Genomic DNA, 15,521 nt, shown 5'->3' with positions numbered 1-15,521 from the left:
GGAAACATAAGAGCCAGTAAGAATAGGTGAATTGAGGAGGCTAGGGAGAGGTCCAAGGGGTTAAATTATCATAGAAAGTGGGAATGAATAAGTTTTATAGTACAGGTAAATGGAGTAAATTAAGAGAGGAAGAGAGAAACTGTCTTTGAAGGGAAAGATGAGAGAACAGAGAACCACCCTGACACAAAAACATGTTTTTTGTTTTATTTCTTCTTAATAAAGAAACAATGTTTTGGCTGAACTTGAGAATGCAAAAAATATTCACAGAGGTTATTATGGATTGGAGCTATGCTGTGGAAAGATGATGAGATAATTCTTAAATCTTGGTGTGACTTCTGGTGCTTTCTAATACAAATAGAATCAAGGAAGAAAAAAAATCTACATGTGCCATAATATATTTTGGGACCATTTAAAATACATCCATCTCTTCTAATTCTAACTAGACAACTGATTTAATTTGGGCAGCTATACGGGTATGGAGAATTTTGGACAAATAACACAAAAGACATTTTTCTTTTTTATGAAATGAGAAGTCTAACTAATGGCAGTAACAAGAAGAGCAATTCTTAAGTCCTCGTATTCAAGTACAATAAATTAGTAAAAGATTATTGGCCATGTTCATGATTTACTGTTCTATTTTCGTTTTGGGAAGACATCTTGAATAGGCTGCCAGTAAGATTAGGAAAATAAAGTACATGGTAAAGAAATGGTAGAATCAGTCACATTTGGTCTCTCTCTCTGATACTTAGGTCATCACATGTCAATTCACTGATCACCAAAGTCCACTCAAGTCATAAAAAATTCTGTAATTCTACAAATATAGTACTTCTTATTGATGCAAATCCGTTGAAAAGATTACTACATCAGAGAAAAATAGGTAAGCAGGTGACCATTCTCTGATGTTAGAGGAGAGAAGTAAAATATAGCATATTTTTTAGACTAAGATTAGCATGAGCATTGGTAAAGTCCCCTCTTCTTCCATTCCCCAAGACAAAAACTAAAGAATAGTTCATCCGAATCTTTTTTTATGAATTAAAAACATTAAAAAAATTTGTGGAGATAGAGTCTCACTATGTTACCCAGGCTGGTCTTAAACTCCTGGCCTGAATCAGTCCTCCCGCTTAGCCCTCCCCAAATGCTGGATTTACAGGGGTGAGTCACCATGGCTGGCCTCCTTTACATCTTAAAATACCTAGCAACAACCTAAATGCTAATCTTGATTCTGCAACTGTTGTATTTCAGTTTCTCTTGTTTGTGCTGAATGACGTTTACAAAAGTGCTGTACAGAGGAACAGCATAAGTTCTCTGTTTATAGACAAGGAGTAATGTGATAAGTGCTGTCACATTTGTTTTCTAAGTAACTCCTGCAGTGGCTTGAGTGATTATACAATTTGTGTGCAAGCTTTATAACTAACAGTATTGGTATTCATAATACAGCAGAATGTCTACTTAAAGTCTAATAGGATTTCCAGTAAAATTTTCATGGCATAAGTACTGTCTCAGAAATAGACTCTTCTTTTCCTATAAACTAGCTATGTCAACTCCAAAACTCCTTGTCTATATAGAGGTCATAATGCCTTGGTGCAAATTGGAATTCTAGCTGTAATCGGTTAACATAACCATTACAATTCATTTAAGAAAAATATTACTTAACCTAAGAAAAGGAGCATGTTGCTAAGAAATTCTGTAACAATTAGCAGTTGTAACCTTGTGATTTATTAAATAAATATCTTACATGATTTGTCTCAGCAATAAAAATGTGTCAAGTCAGGGAATACTGTGAAGAGGATGACTTTAGCCTTGATCACCTTGTTTTATTCTTTCTGTGATTTTGAGAAAATGAAATAAATCTTGGTAGGAATAGATCAAAAGGTTATAGACAGGAGGTAGCATCATTGTCTTTCCTGATTAGTCTATGAGGGCAATTAAGCAAGAACTATAAGTCATAATTTTTCTTTCTGTCTATTTTTTGGGGTAAGATATGGCATCCTCTATAGTCACAATCCTTTTGAATGCTATTTTATATGTCGAGATGCCTAAGGTCTCTTACTAATTGGAATACCTTTGCAAGGGACTCATGTTGGGATGACACCTCTCACTGAGGGAGACCATGTGGAGTATAAGACAAGAAATGAGATACTTTTTACACTTCTATGATTTCTATGTGCATTTTAAGTTTTGCATAAGTCAATTAACTCTCTCACCCATAACTAAGCATTGTCCAGATCTTCCCCTATTTTTAGATTGTGCTTCATATCTGAAATTGTAGATAATGCACAAAGTAGTGGCTACCTACCATGAGTCTGTCTTTTGGCCTAGTGACTAGAGACCCACATGGACAAAATATAGGATTTTTTTGTTCTACTGTAATTAACTAAAATCTAACCATAGAAAGCGAACACTTCTGTTTTCAAAAGGTGTTTAGACCTGGTCTGAGTGGTTTCATTTCAATATTTTAAAGTAGAAAAAACATTGGTTTGGATTTAGGAGATCTGGATTCAAATCTCGGCTCCGTTATGTAAGAGCCAAGCAAGTTACTATCTTAGTCTATTCCTGTTCTTATAAAAAAAAAACCTTAGGCATTTATAAAAACAAAAATTTATTGCTCACAATTCTGAAAGCCAGGAAGTTCAAGATCAGGGCACTAGCAGTTTTGGTATCGGGTGAGGGATCTTTGTTTCCAATATGGCACCCTATTGATATGTCCTCATATAGTGGAAGGGCAAAAGGAAAGAACTCACTTCCTGAGGTCCTTTTATAAAGGCACTAATCCCCTCCATGAGCATGGAAGGCTCAATCACCTTTTAACAACCTCACTTCTTCATATGGTTGCACTGGGAATTCAGTTTCAACATGAATTTTGGAGGAACACAAACATTCAAATCATACCAGTCACTTAATCTGCCCATCTCAGTTTCCTCACCTGTAATATAAGGAATTAATAGTAGCTATCCTTATAATTAAGAAGATTCAAGAAGGAAATTTATAGAAATTAATTTAGCACCATCCACTCATCTGGAAGATGTTCAACCTGAATCCTGAGGAAGAGTAATGAAGCCCTTTCTAAGGAATATATAAAGACCTGGCTTTGCTGAGACTAAGGCAGAGTTGGTATGACAGCAGGGGACCAGCTGAGACAGCTGAAGGAATGGTAGTCTCTGGGAAATGGATGGGAAATGCTGAGGCCAAAGTGGAAGCCACAAGCAGAATCCAGGCAGGGCTGATTCAATGGGAACAACCTCAAACCAGGCAGTGAGGCATAGTTGGAAGAAAACAACAGGATTTGGACTAGGAGCTTGAATGCAGCTCATAATTGCTCTGTTCGGTAGATCTCTAAGATACATAGTTGTCACTTATGATTGAGGATGGGCCTTTCTAATCTTTGTTTTAGTTATGAACACCTTTCCTGGTGTGAAGAGGTTTAAGGCTAGTGGATTTAGGCTGTGAAGAGAGAGAAATGAGGTCTTGCCAGCACTAATAATAGTAAGGGCATAAACACCGAGTGGTTTTCCCAGTTCATGCAGGCTTTCTGGCTCTCCTCATTTCTGCAGGATCTTATGTAACAGACATTTTTGAATTAGAGGAGGTTAATTCTAAATTTTAAGTAAATGACCCATGGGTCCTCACTGGAACTTGTTCTTATCCCTAGTATTAAGTGGTGATTGGCTACATCCCAAGAAGCAGTTTCCCAAAAAGGACAAACTTATATATCGGCTTTGGTGTCAGATAAAACTTATTTCAAGTCCAAAATATACCATATATTTGCTGCAACCTTAGTAAATTTATTTGGATTTTAACAGTAAAATGGGGAGATGGAACCTCACCTTATTATTAGGATTGAGTAAACCTTATTATTAGGATTGTGATGTTTCTGACACTTAGTGTACATTAGTAAGTATTAACGATTACACTTTTGAAAGTGGAATAAACATATGAAAACAATGACGACTAGTTTAATTAAGTATTTTCTTTCTTTTTCAAAATTCTACAGATTAGGCCTGGGTAGGATGTGGACATTCCCAGAAACGGACCATACTTTCCCCATTGTTCAGTGTTTATTACTTCATGATGCTTCATATGTTGTCTCAATTACATTTCCATTTGCCCTTGATCACTCTGTGTACTGGGTACAAATGTATTTGTAGAGCTAAATTTTATTTGTCAGTACCAACATTGTCTCAATATATTTTTCAATGCTATTAACATTGCTTATTAATGAAAAGATGGATGGGTAATAATGATAAGAGGAAGTTTTACCGATGCATTTGCTTTCCTCTTTTCCTTTCTTCCTTCAAGTTTCTTAAGCATTCCTATCAGCATGAAATAGTTAAGGATCCTACTGGGCACAGTGTAATTCTTGTGGATAAATGGTACATATCAAGAAATCTGTTGACTTATCATGTAGTGACAGCCGTTCAACTACCTTTCTCCCTACTGTGGAGAGTCACTGGCTGAATCATCAGAAGTTGATTAATAGTCAAAAAAGAAGAATCTGCTAGGATGTAGGAAATAGGCAGTCTCATACACACTGCAGCTGAGGATGAAATTGGTTCAATTTTTTTTATGAAGGGGCATTTAGCATGAATACATACAATCTTAAGTTAAGGTTGCTCTTTGACCTAACAATTGCACAGTTATGAAATAATTCTAGAGATATAATCAGATAAATGTGCAAATATGTACGTACAAGGATGTTCACTGCAGCATTGTTTATAATAATGAAAAATTAGAAACTGCCTAAATGGTCAGTAAAGCAGGCCTGGTAATGATACTGTTGTAAGACAGAATAATATGGGCACGTTTTCAAATGCTATAAAAACTTCATAATGATACAAAAAATTTTCATAAATATCCATAATGTCAAGTGAATAAAAGCAAAGCAGAAACTGTATGTTTAGGTAACATTCTGTATTTGTAATAAAATATTTATGTTTATATACTTACAAAAAACTATAGGAATACGTATCAAAAGGCACAAGAATTGTGCTAGTGTGTTGGTGCTATCATAGGTGATCTTATTTTCTTCTTAAACTTATCTGTCATAAACATAATTTAGTTTTATAATCACTCAAACATAATTGTAACTTAGAAAGCCTGCCTTTGTGCTGTCAAATCAGAGGTTTTTATCTCTTTTCTTCACTGCTCTATACCCAACAGCTAGAAGAATGTCTGACTATATTAGAGGCTCAATAAATCTCTGTTTAATGAATAAATATTCACTGTGTTCCATATTCTCAAGCATTAACAGAGATTGAGCACCTTCTCAGGACAGTTGTGCTAAAATAAATGGGAGCCTAAATGACTCAACTTCCCTAAGGAACCTTCATATACAGAACAATACCAGAGGTTTAAGGCAGTAAATTAATGCTTTAAGATACCCCCAGTTTAATTTACATTATTTGTAGGGTTTAAGGTAGGAGGCAGGTGTCAAAATAGATAACAAATGGCTGTGCCTAAAAAATTACTCATCCATTTGTTTATCTATTTATTCAACAGACATTTGTTGCATGCTGATTTCTTATGTGTATTGTGACAAGTGCTGGGAGTATAACAGCAAACAGGTAAAGATCTGCAGTTTAATATTTCATAGTGTTGGCTGCCCAACATCTCCCTTTTTGTGTTTGGAGAATTTCTCCTCTTATGAGACCTGTATCTTCAAGTTAGATGTCAGAAACTTAATTTTCAAAACTTTTCTTTACAACCAGGGCCCAAGAATTTGATTTAGGTTTCTCCCATCAGACATTTCCAAGCAAGATTTTGATTAGCAAACAAAGTAGGAAGAAGGAGGCACATTTCAGAATCATTTCCTGGTGAGAATGACAGGGAGAGAGGCAGTATTATATGGGTTCCAACAGTGGCACCATGGGGTCCACACAGGCAGGAAAAACTAAGGTACCTGTTCCCAGCAGCAGTGGAAAACTGGGTCTTGTTAGCAATCTTCCAATGTAATTTGGGTACTGTCCTGGTTGGACAGCCTGCAATAATTATTTGACCTTCCTAAAGATCCTGTGAAATGCCTAATTATGTCTCACAGTGTGTTTCCCCTTTTACCAGTGGTAGAACACCCAATAGAACACTTGCTATGATCTTGCTTTCCACCTCACCGCAGCTGCTTATGCCCATGGTCACACATGTAACGCACCATTACCAAAACCCTGTTTCAAGTGTCCCATTCTTTGATTGCCACTTTTCCCTCCAGGTCACTGCTTCAATTTCTCCCACTCCAGTAACCCCTAGAATGGCTGGTCCTGCTCATTTCACTATCTGTGGCTCCCACTCATGTCCTCACTTTCTTCCTTTGTTGGTTCACTTTGTGGTCCATCACTGTAAGTCATCGTTTGCATTCACTCTCAGCTCCCCTGCCATTCTTTTCCACTATCAAGCTCACCTGAGAAGACCCCATTCTGGTTAAATCTAACTCTCCTTCTCCTTCATCCTGGCATCCTAGCAGTTGAATGAGACTGACATAAAATACACTAACATGCTGACTATCTCACGTTATATCTCACTATGTATATCGCACCTTAGTCCTGTCCAGCCAGCCGAATATGGCCATGTTCCATCAGTTGTCTCTTGCACACTGAGATGATTTCTTACAACATCCATCCCCTTTCCTCTCTCCATCTTTAAGATGTTGTGCCACCACAGATACTGCCTCACTTGCATCTCCTCCCAAGTACCCTGTATCCCTGTCTTTTACAGTTGAACTCTCCCTGACCCATAATGCCAGCCTGTCATTTTATAACCTGTATCCCACCTTCAATCACCTATTAAAGGACATGACATTGGGTTCCCTCAATTCTATATCATTACCACTTCCCTCTTAACTGGATCATTCCCACTAGGGTAAAATATGCTGTGATGTATCCTAGTAATATTCTCTGACTTCACTGCCCTCCCCAGTAAATTAACCACTTCTCTGTGCTCTTCTATAGCACACACCCTTAAAAACGTTGTCAGTGTTCATCATTCTCACTTTCCTGCATCTGCAGTCACCTTAGGATAAGCTGCCACCATAAGTTTTCACCTGAACGACTTCTCTGTGGTCTCCCTGCCTTTTCACTGACACACCTATAGGCTCCTCCAAGCAGCTAGAGTGAGTTTTTAAAAGTAGAAATATGGTCAAGTCACTCTTTGCTTTAAATTTCCCATGCTTTCATTATACTCATGTAAAAGTCAAAAGCCCTTGCCAGAGCTTACAAGAGCTTAGGTTGGCACCAGGCTACTTTTCTGACCTCATCTCCTACTCCTCTCACCCTCCTCCAACTCCTGCTGTTCTTCTTTTTCTTTTCTTCAAACATTACAGTATGCTTCCACCTTGAAGCTTGTGATTTGCTGTTCCTTCTTCCTTGAATACTCTTTCCCAGAGCAGTCACATGTCTTCCTCACTCAATTAAGGGTTTTACTCAAATGGTACACTGTCATGGAGGATTTTCCTCCTCCTCTGCAATAGCTGCTCACCACCCCCATCACTATTTGCTTACCCCAATTTCTTTTTCTTTGTAAAACTTATTACCTCTGCCATACATTATGTGCTTTTTAAAAATTATTTCTCTACTCCCATTAGAATATTATCTCCATGAGAATGAGGATGTTGTTTTGATCACTGATATGTTCCCAGTGATTAGCGACATTGAATAAATATTTGTTGAAAGAGTGCCTGGGGTTGTATGAGAGCAGAGGAGGGAACATCATGCTCTTCTTAGGAGGTTCTTCTCTGAGGAGGTGACTCTGGAACTAGTATTGAAAGATGGGAAATATGCCAGGCAACAAGTGAAGGCAAGAGGAGAGAACATTGTGGGAGGGGAAATGATATATTTGGAGGCAGAGAGAAATGGAAATATTAATCTTAGAGAGAAAAGTATTTCCATTACAACTAGAACCTAGCAGAAGATGGAGTAGAGGTGGAGGTACGGTTTTCAGAGATAAACCTGGAATAGTAGACACTGTAAGTGTGTCAGGCTCTGTCTTCCAAAGTTTAGCAGTGTCACTTTATGAATACTGTACCATTCCAAATATTTTTTCCTATATTTTTCATACGCTTATATTTTTGAGTATTGGAAAGAAAATTAAGCCACTCTATATTGCTGCGGATGAAATGATGCAGAACGAAAAATCCAATTTCCTAATTTATGTCATCCTCTCTGAAAATGCATCTAATGCTTCTAGTAATTTCCAGCCTTCACAAAGTGGTGTAGCTTTATATATAAACTATGTACATGAGCTAGGTTTATATGAAGTTACAAATCCAAGATCAAGTCACTCTTTATTTGAATAAACAATGTTGACTTGTGTCAATCTCATTCAAGAATAAAAATGGAGAGGATTATTTTCATCATATACAGTGTATTTTTAATCCTTTAAGGCTCTGATCAAAGCTGTGGATGGTCTATCCAGAAAAATATGCATAAACACACATAGGCAATTTTGAATAAAATTTCAGAAGGTATTAGACGCCAGCCCAAGGTTGTTCATACTTTCCTCATGTCCATTGGCTAGGCTAGTATCCCCTTTTATGACACATTTTGTGTGTGTGTGTGTGTGTGTGTTACATATATGGTGCCTACCAAATTAAAAGAGTGTGAAATGGTTTAACTAAACTTGCCCTGCCCACGTCAGAGACTTTCCTTGGGAGCCAAAATTATTATATATGTGAATGTTCATTTTAAGAGATGAAGTACAATCCAAAAGTTGTTACTTTTCAAAATTAAACACTCGTGAAAGATTGCTGGCATGTGATTTTAAAAAATATATGTGATGTCATTATTTATCCAGTGTGTTTCTGAATGATTTATAAAAACACTGGATTCTCTAAAGATCTGGAAAGCTTTGGAAAATAGTCTCTCAATGAAAAAACAAGATAAGCATATAAGCAGTATTTTAGATTAACTGAATTTAAAACGTAGGCCAAATTAGAATACAAGCATGCATCACTTAATGATGGGGATACATGCTGAGAATCTGTTGTTGGGGAATTTTTTTGTGTGAACATCATAGAATGTATTTACACAAATCTAAATGGTATAACCTAGTATATATCTAGGCCATATAGTATAGTCTATTGCTCTTAGGCTACAACTTGTACAGCATGTTACTGTACTGAATGCCATAGGGAATTGTAACACAATGGTAAGTATTTGTGCATCTAAACATATCTAATAGAAAATATACAGTAAAAATACAGTATTCTAATCTCATGGGACCACAGTCATATACATGGTCTGTCATTGATGGAAATGTTATGTGATGCGTGACTGTATTTCCCAGGTTATTGACCAAGCAGTTAAATGGTTACTTACACTATTTAGTCTCCAAGGTTGACCAATAAACCAAATGTAATGGAGATTTTTATTGGTTACATATTTGGTTGCAAACATTTAAAAACACAACTTGAAAGGCTTAACTCTAGAAAAAGTTTATTGTTTCATATAGAGTTTCTATATAGGATGATACAAGTGTCACAAGAAATTAAAGTTCTTTCCATCTTTCCACTACCACAATTTTGGATCAAGCTAGTCTTGATCCTCAGGCTAGCTTCCCTTAGATTGCAGTCTGACTACCATAGTTCCATAGTCACAACCAGACATGTCAGTACTCAGAGAAATAAAATGACAATCTCTTCTTTGTGCTTCTTTTTCTAAGTCACTGTCCTTAGACTCATGAGACCTGCTTCTTAGATCTATGACTGGAATGGGTCATAGTTCCATCCGTAAACCAATTATTGAAAAGCAGTTTGAGTTAACCTGATAGAGTTAAACTATTCAGGATTTACTCCTGAACTGAAAACAGAATTATATTCCATAAAGTATAAATATATGGATAAAATTAGGGCTTCCTTAGTGAGCAAGAAAAGAAAAATTACAGGGAGGCAACCATCAATCTGTCCTACAAAAGTTAAATAGAAACATGAAGAAAAATTTATTTTTTAGAAAAGTAAGTTCATTTAGAGTGTGTGTTTGTAACTTTAGCTTCAGTGGGTGATAGGTGGGTGAAAAATGTCAGGAGATTATTAGCTTCATAGAAATTGATCAATATGCTTTGTGCATACAAATGGAAAGTCATAGTTTTATCAGAAATATCAGTTAATATTTGAAAAGATAGTGTTGTGGTTACCATGAATAAATCATTTATCCTCTGTGAGACTGATTTCCTAATTTGCAAAATGCAGATAAAGCAACTTGCCCTGCCTACCTCATAGACTTTCCTTGGGAGCCAAAATTATTATATATGTAAATATTCATTATGAAGTATAAAATACAATCCAAAAGTTGTTACTTTACAAGAATGAGGAAGATCTACAATGAAATTCATGAGTCAAGCAAGAGTTGTTCCAAATTATCCTTACATATTTTTCCAAAAGTTAAACAAATCCATGTGATATTTTTGTTTATAGACTATTTCTCTCAGATTTCAAAACACTTGACATCAATGGTCGTTAAATTGCTGTCAGTGAAGTAGTTTACAAGTGCTATTTGTTCCTTGTTTAGAAAAAAAAAGCCATTTAGAGATCTTGACTTGCACAGGAACAAACAATGTAAAGGTAATGAAACTAGAAATAGAATCATGTTTTTAAATATCTGGCTCGGGTTTTCTTTCTAGAATTTGACCATTTTGACATTAAAAATACATTCTAACATTTTGTCTTAGTTTCTTTTGTCATCTACAACAGTGGCTTTAAAACTTTTTAACTGTGAAAGAAAAATTTAACTTTACATTATGAACGACTGCAAACACACACACACTCTTTCACACACACACTCCCTCTCTCTCTCACACACACACGCCACCTGTCTCTACACAAATACATACATATAAAATGGATATGAAAGTATAGGAAAACAGTACATGCTGCTTTATGTGAAGTTAGCTGTGATATTTAACACTATTACAACCTACTAAATTAATTGTATAACCAACCAATAGGCTATGACTCATACCTTATAAAACACTAGTGTACAAAACAGTGAAAACAGTGGCAATCTAGAGACTTTGGGTTCTGTCCATTCATCAGAGGTCTGACAGATGTGTTTTGTTAGGCCTCGGCACTGTGTTTATTTATTTGTTGGCTTTTTATAATTAACCCAACTTTCACCTCAGAACTACTGAAAATATCTAAGGCAAGGCTTGAGTGTGCATATTTTGGAACATTCTTACAGTTGAGAACACAACTGTTTACATTTTTCCTGAGTAATTTCATCCAATACCACAGTCTCACCACCAGCAGTATCTTACTGGACTGGATGCCCATGTATCATCATACTCAAGATGTACCAAATTGAACTCAAGATTTCCAATCTCATCCTGCTCACCCCTCCCTTTGTCTTCAGTGTTCCCATCCCATACCCACATTATCTTCCACAACAGTTTCCAGGCTCTACATTTTTTACCTATGGAGGGCATCATCATAAACTCACTTAGCAGTGAGTTAATCTCCCTTTTATTCATCTTTCCTCCACTATGAAATTAATTAACCTTACTTGTTACTTCCACTGTCACAGCTCCTGCCTTAGTTCAGGACCTCATCATTCTTTACCTGGGCTATTGCAGTATCCTTCTAAGCATGTTTCCTTATCTTTCCTTGTTGTCTTCAAATCAGTTATTGATGCTAGAAGCCAGAAGGATCCTAGGAGGGTTTTTGCTTAAGCAAAAGCTCTTCAGTGTCTGCCTTGCAGTAGGATAAAATATCAACTCTTTTTTGGCAGCAAATCAAGAGCAAGGTCCCTGTAAGCTGACTTGTAATTGATTTCCCCCATTGCAATCACTGCAGATCCTTTTGGATCCATCTTCAATTTAGCAGGTTCCCAATACATTCCACACTATTTCATGCTTCTGTACCATTATACATAACTACCCTACAGACAGAGTTCCCTTATTTGATTCCTAGCTCTGGTCTTTTCTTCTCTCAATCAATATTTGCGCATCCTGCCTGATGTTTTGGAGATAGACTTGTGTTCTTTATTTTCTTTCTTTCTTTTTTTTTTTTTTGAGACGGTGCCTCACTCTGCTGGAGTGCAGTGGCATGATCTCGGCTCACTGCAACCTGCTTCTCCTGGGTTCAAGCAATTCTCCTGCCTCAGCCTCCCGAGTAGCTGAGATTATAGGCACGTGCCACCATGCCTGGCTAATTTTTGTATTTTTAGTAGAGATGGGGTTTCACCATGATGGCCAGGCTGGTCTCAAACTCCTGACCTCAAGTGATCTGCCTGCCTCGGCCTCTCAAAGTGCTGGGATTACAGGTGTAAGCCACTGCGCCCAGCTAATATGCTTGTATTCTAAGTCCCTGTGAAGGTTAATTTTGTGTATCAACATGACTGGGCTAAGGGATGCCCAGATAGTTGGTGTAACATTATTTCTGGGTATGTCAGTGGGGGTATGTCTGGAAGAGATTAGCATTTGAATAAGTAGACTGAGTAAAAAAGACCCACCTCCAACAGAGTGGGTGGGTATCATTTAATTCACTGATGGCTCAAAGAGAACAAAAGGGCAGAGGAAGGGCAAATTCTCTCTCTCTTCTTAAGCTGAGACATCTTTTGTCCTCATAATTTGAAGTTCCTGGTTCTTGGACTTTCAGACTGAGACTGAATTATGCTATGTCTTTCCTCATTCTCCAGCCTGTGGGACTTCTGGTCCTCCATAATCATGTAAGCCAATTCCCATAATAAATGTCACACACACACACACACACAGACACACACATCCTATTGGTTCTGGTTCTCTGGAGAACCCTGACTAATATAGTCCGTTAATCTTTTTTTGTGTGTGATTTTATGCAAGATACCTCTCTGCACTTTAGTCTGACCTTTTGACTTGTAGGAATCTTTTGGGGTTTAGACTAAATACATGTGACATGCACAACACAACTTCTGGGCATCTACACAGACATTTTCTAACCCTTGATTTCGTGTTTGTAAGTTAAATCTAAGTCTTTTGCATAGCAAAATTAACACAGTTAAAATATTTTGGTTCAGAGGAAATGATGTATTGTCTAAAAATACACTTTCAAATATTTGTATATTTATTGACAATCTATGCCAAATCTAGAGGTAATCTGGAGGTAAAAAGTGAATAAACTACTGACACTTTAATCCATATTGTTTTGCATCAATATCACAAACTGTACACATTTTGGGGACATTTGTCTATTTCTAATAATTATAATGACTTGTATAAAATATTTGGTCGCATCATATCTTCTTGTTTTCTTTAGTGGGGAGGTGGGAGTGGGGGGTGGCCTCAAAGGGAAAATATCGAAAACCGACTTAGTTTTTGTAACCAAAGTTATCACAGTGCTTTGAAATGGATAGGAGTCAATCAATTTGGAGAGGTAGTTAGTCAACTGTAGCATTAACATGACTCACACAAAAAATCTTTAATAATCTCTGTAAAAGAGTAAATAGTGCTTCAGTGAAATTTGGAAACAATGTCTTTATTTGTAAGAAGAATCAGAAAAAATGGACCACGCGGTTGTTGGAGCATGAATAAGGCTTGCAGCTTAGTGAGATTTAAGCGTAAAGAGAGACAAACTAATCAGAAACACAGAAATACAATAGGCAGAAATGGCAGCTGAGGTATAGAGAGAGGACTGTAGGACTCATAGGCAAATCTCTCCTTAGTTTAGAGAGTGCTAGGAGGAGGGTAGCTAAAGAGAGGCATTTTGGTTTGCAAAGCTCTTCAGGACATTATCCTAATCTCACTCTCCTGGGGAAACAATGCACACAAAACATTTTGCATGGGAAGAGGTGTCTATGTTTCCTGAGGGCAGCCTCTCAGGAAAGAAAGGGAGCCGGCCACTGGATTTATTCTAGATGAATAATAGGAACCAGAGAATAATTGAGGGCATATTAAAATAGTATAAATATCCACAGCAGAGGAAATTTTTATATAGGGTCTAGGGAATTAGAATATGGAAAAAGGTGAGCAAATTAGCAAAGTCAAATTTTAGTTCTTCTTTTCAGGGAAAAGAACTGGAACTCTGCTATTCAGAAATAAACTGTGAAGAAAAGTGGCTGAAAGCTATGACACAGCAGAGGCACTAATTTCTAAACGACAAATCCTAAGACGTACTGCTCTAGACTGATCCTCTGTCAGAACAAGATTAAATGGATAACCTATTTGGTCTTTTCCATCTCTAGCTCCTTTTTATTTCCACATCCATTATTCTATGAATATACAAGAAAGGGAAATATAATATTGTTAAAGCTCAGGTATGATTTATTGACTCACTGTATCTTTTAAGATAGCACATATACTTTGTGTTGTTATACTTGATAGCACATTTTTTTCATGAATAATTGTGAACAGAGTAAACAGACTCATAAAGCCTGTTTAAAGTGTCAGTGCATAAGTTACTGCCAGTAGTGTCTTGGGGCTGCATTAACTTATATGTGTAATTTTTCTTCCTTCCTCTTTCTTCTCTCCTCCCTTTTTTAATTAATGGATTTTCTCACTCATGAGCATTTAGCATCTCCTTGTTTGCTTGATGCAGTTCCCTTTGGGGTTTGCCTGTGGATGAGGCAGAAGAACCTGGGGGAAACAGTTTGATGAATCACAGTTTGTTGAAGGCCATTATGGTAGTAGCGATAGAGAAATCGAATATTTGCAAAATGCCAGAGGTGAAGGAATAGGACACACATGATTAAAGTTGACATAAAATCAAAGCTGTCAAAGCAACAAAAGCCATAAAAAAGAAATATTCTGGCAACGCCAGTCTCCCACACATCCAGGGGAAGCATGTTACTGAAGAAGTCCATTAGGAGTAGAGGAGGAATTTTTTCCCATTGACTATGAAAGCATGCGCTGAACTATCAATGTTCTCTGCCCTAGAAATTTTAGCTGAGACACCTGGGGACTACAACCTTAAAACATCATTCAGGATACAAATCCTCTCAGCACTGTTGGAAAGGGCTGAAGAAAGGGCAAGGCAGGGTGCAGAGGTGTGGTGTGAAGGGGCAGGGTAAGGTAGGAAGAGTAATTGAGGAAGGAGATGTGAAGACTGGGGCTGACTTTGGATGAGGAATCTTGTAGTGAAAAGCACCTGTGTTGTCCTTTCCTAAAGATGGTATTACCAAGGAGCTGGAAGTATGGAAAAAGCCCTCATTTCCTCCTCAGAATTCATGACTTTGGAGCAGGTAGGATCTGCTGAGTGGTTCGTGAAATGTGTATTAAGAGAACAAAATGATCATTCTTCCTACCTGAGGAGATCCAGGTACTTTGGTAGAAGTGGTTTTTTAGAAAGAGAGAAAGCAATTTGTAAAGCTCACAAAGTAATCTAACTATCTAGGGAGGTACCAGGAAAGGGCTACAGTGATTACTCTTGCCGCCCTCAGTGGAAAACTCTTGATTGGAAGGTAGAGGCCTAGGATTCAACACAAGTTCTGAAGTTGTGGAAAGGGTTTGAGTGGGAGATCAGAGAAAACTAAAGGAGTACAAAAGAACAAATTTGCAATTTGGTTTAAACAGAAACAAACCATCTTATAGCTCCCTGCTTTGAAAAAAAAATTACACATTTTTTCCTGTCAGGT

Source organism: Pongo abelii, chromosome 1 (genome assembly GCF_028885655.2).
Source record: "Pongo abelii isolate AG06213 chromosome 1, NHGRI_mPonAbe1-v2.0_pri, whole genome shotgun sequence".
NCBI classification, from domain to species: domain Eukaryota; kingdom Metazoa; phylum Chordata; class Mammalia; order Primates; family Hominidae; genus Pongo; species Pongo abelii.
Note: the sequence above shows the minus strand (reverse complement) of the source record.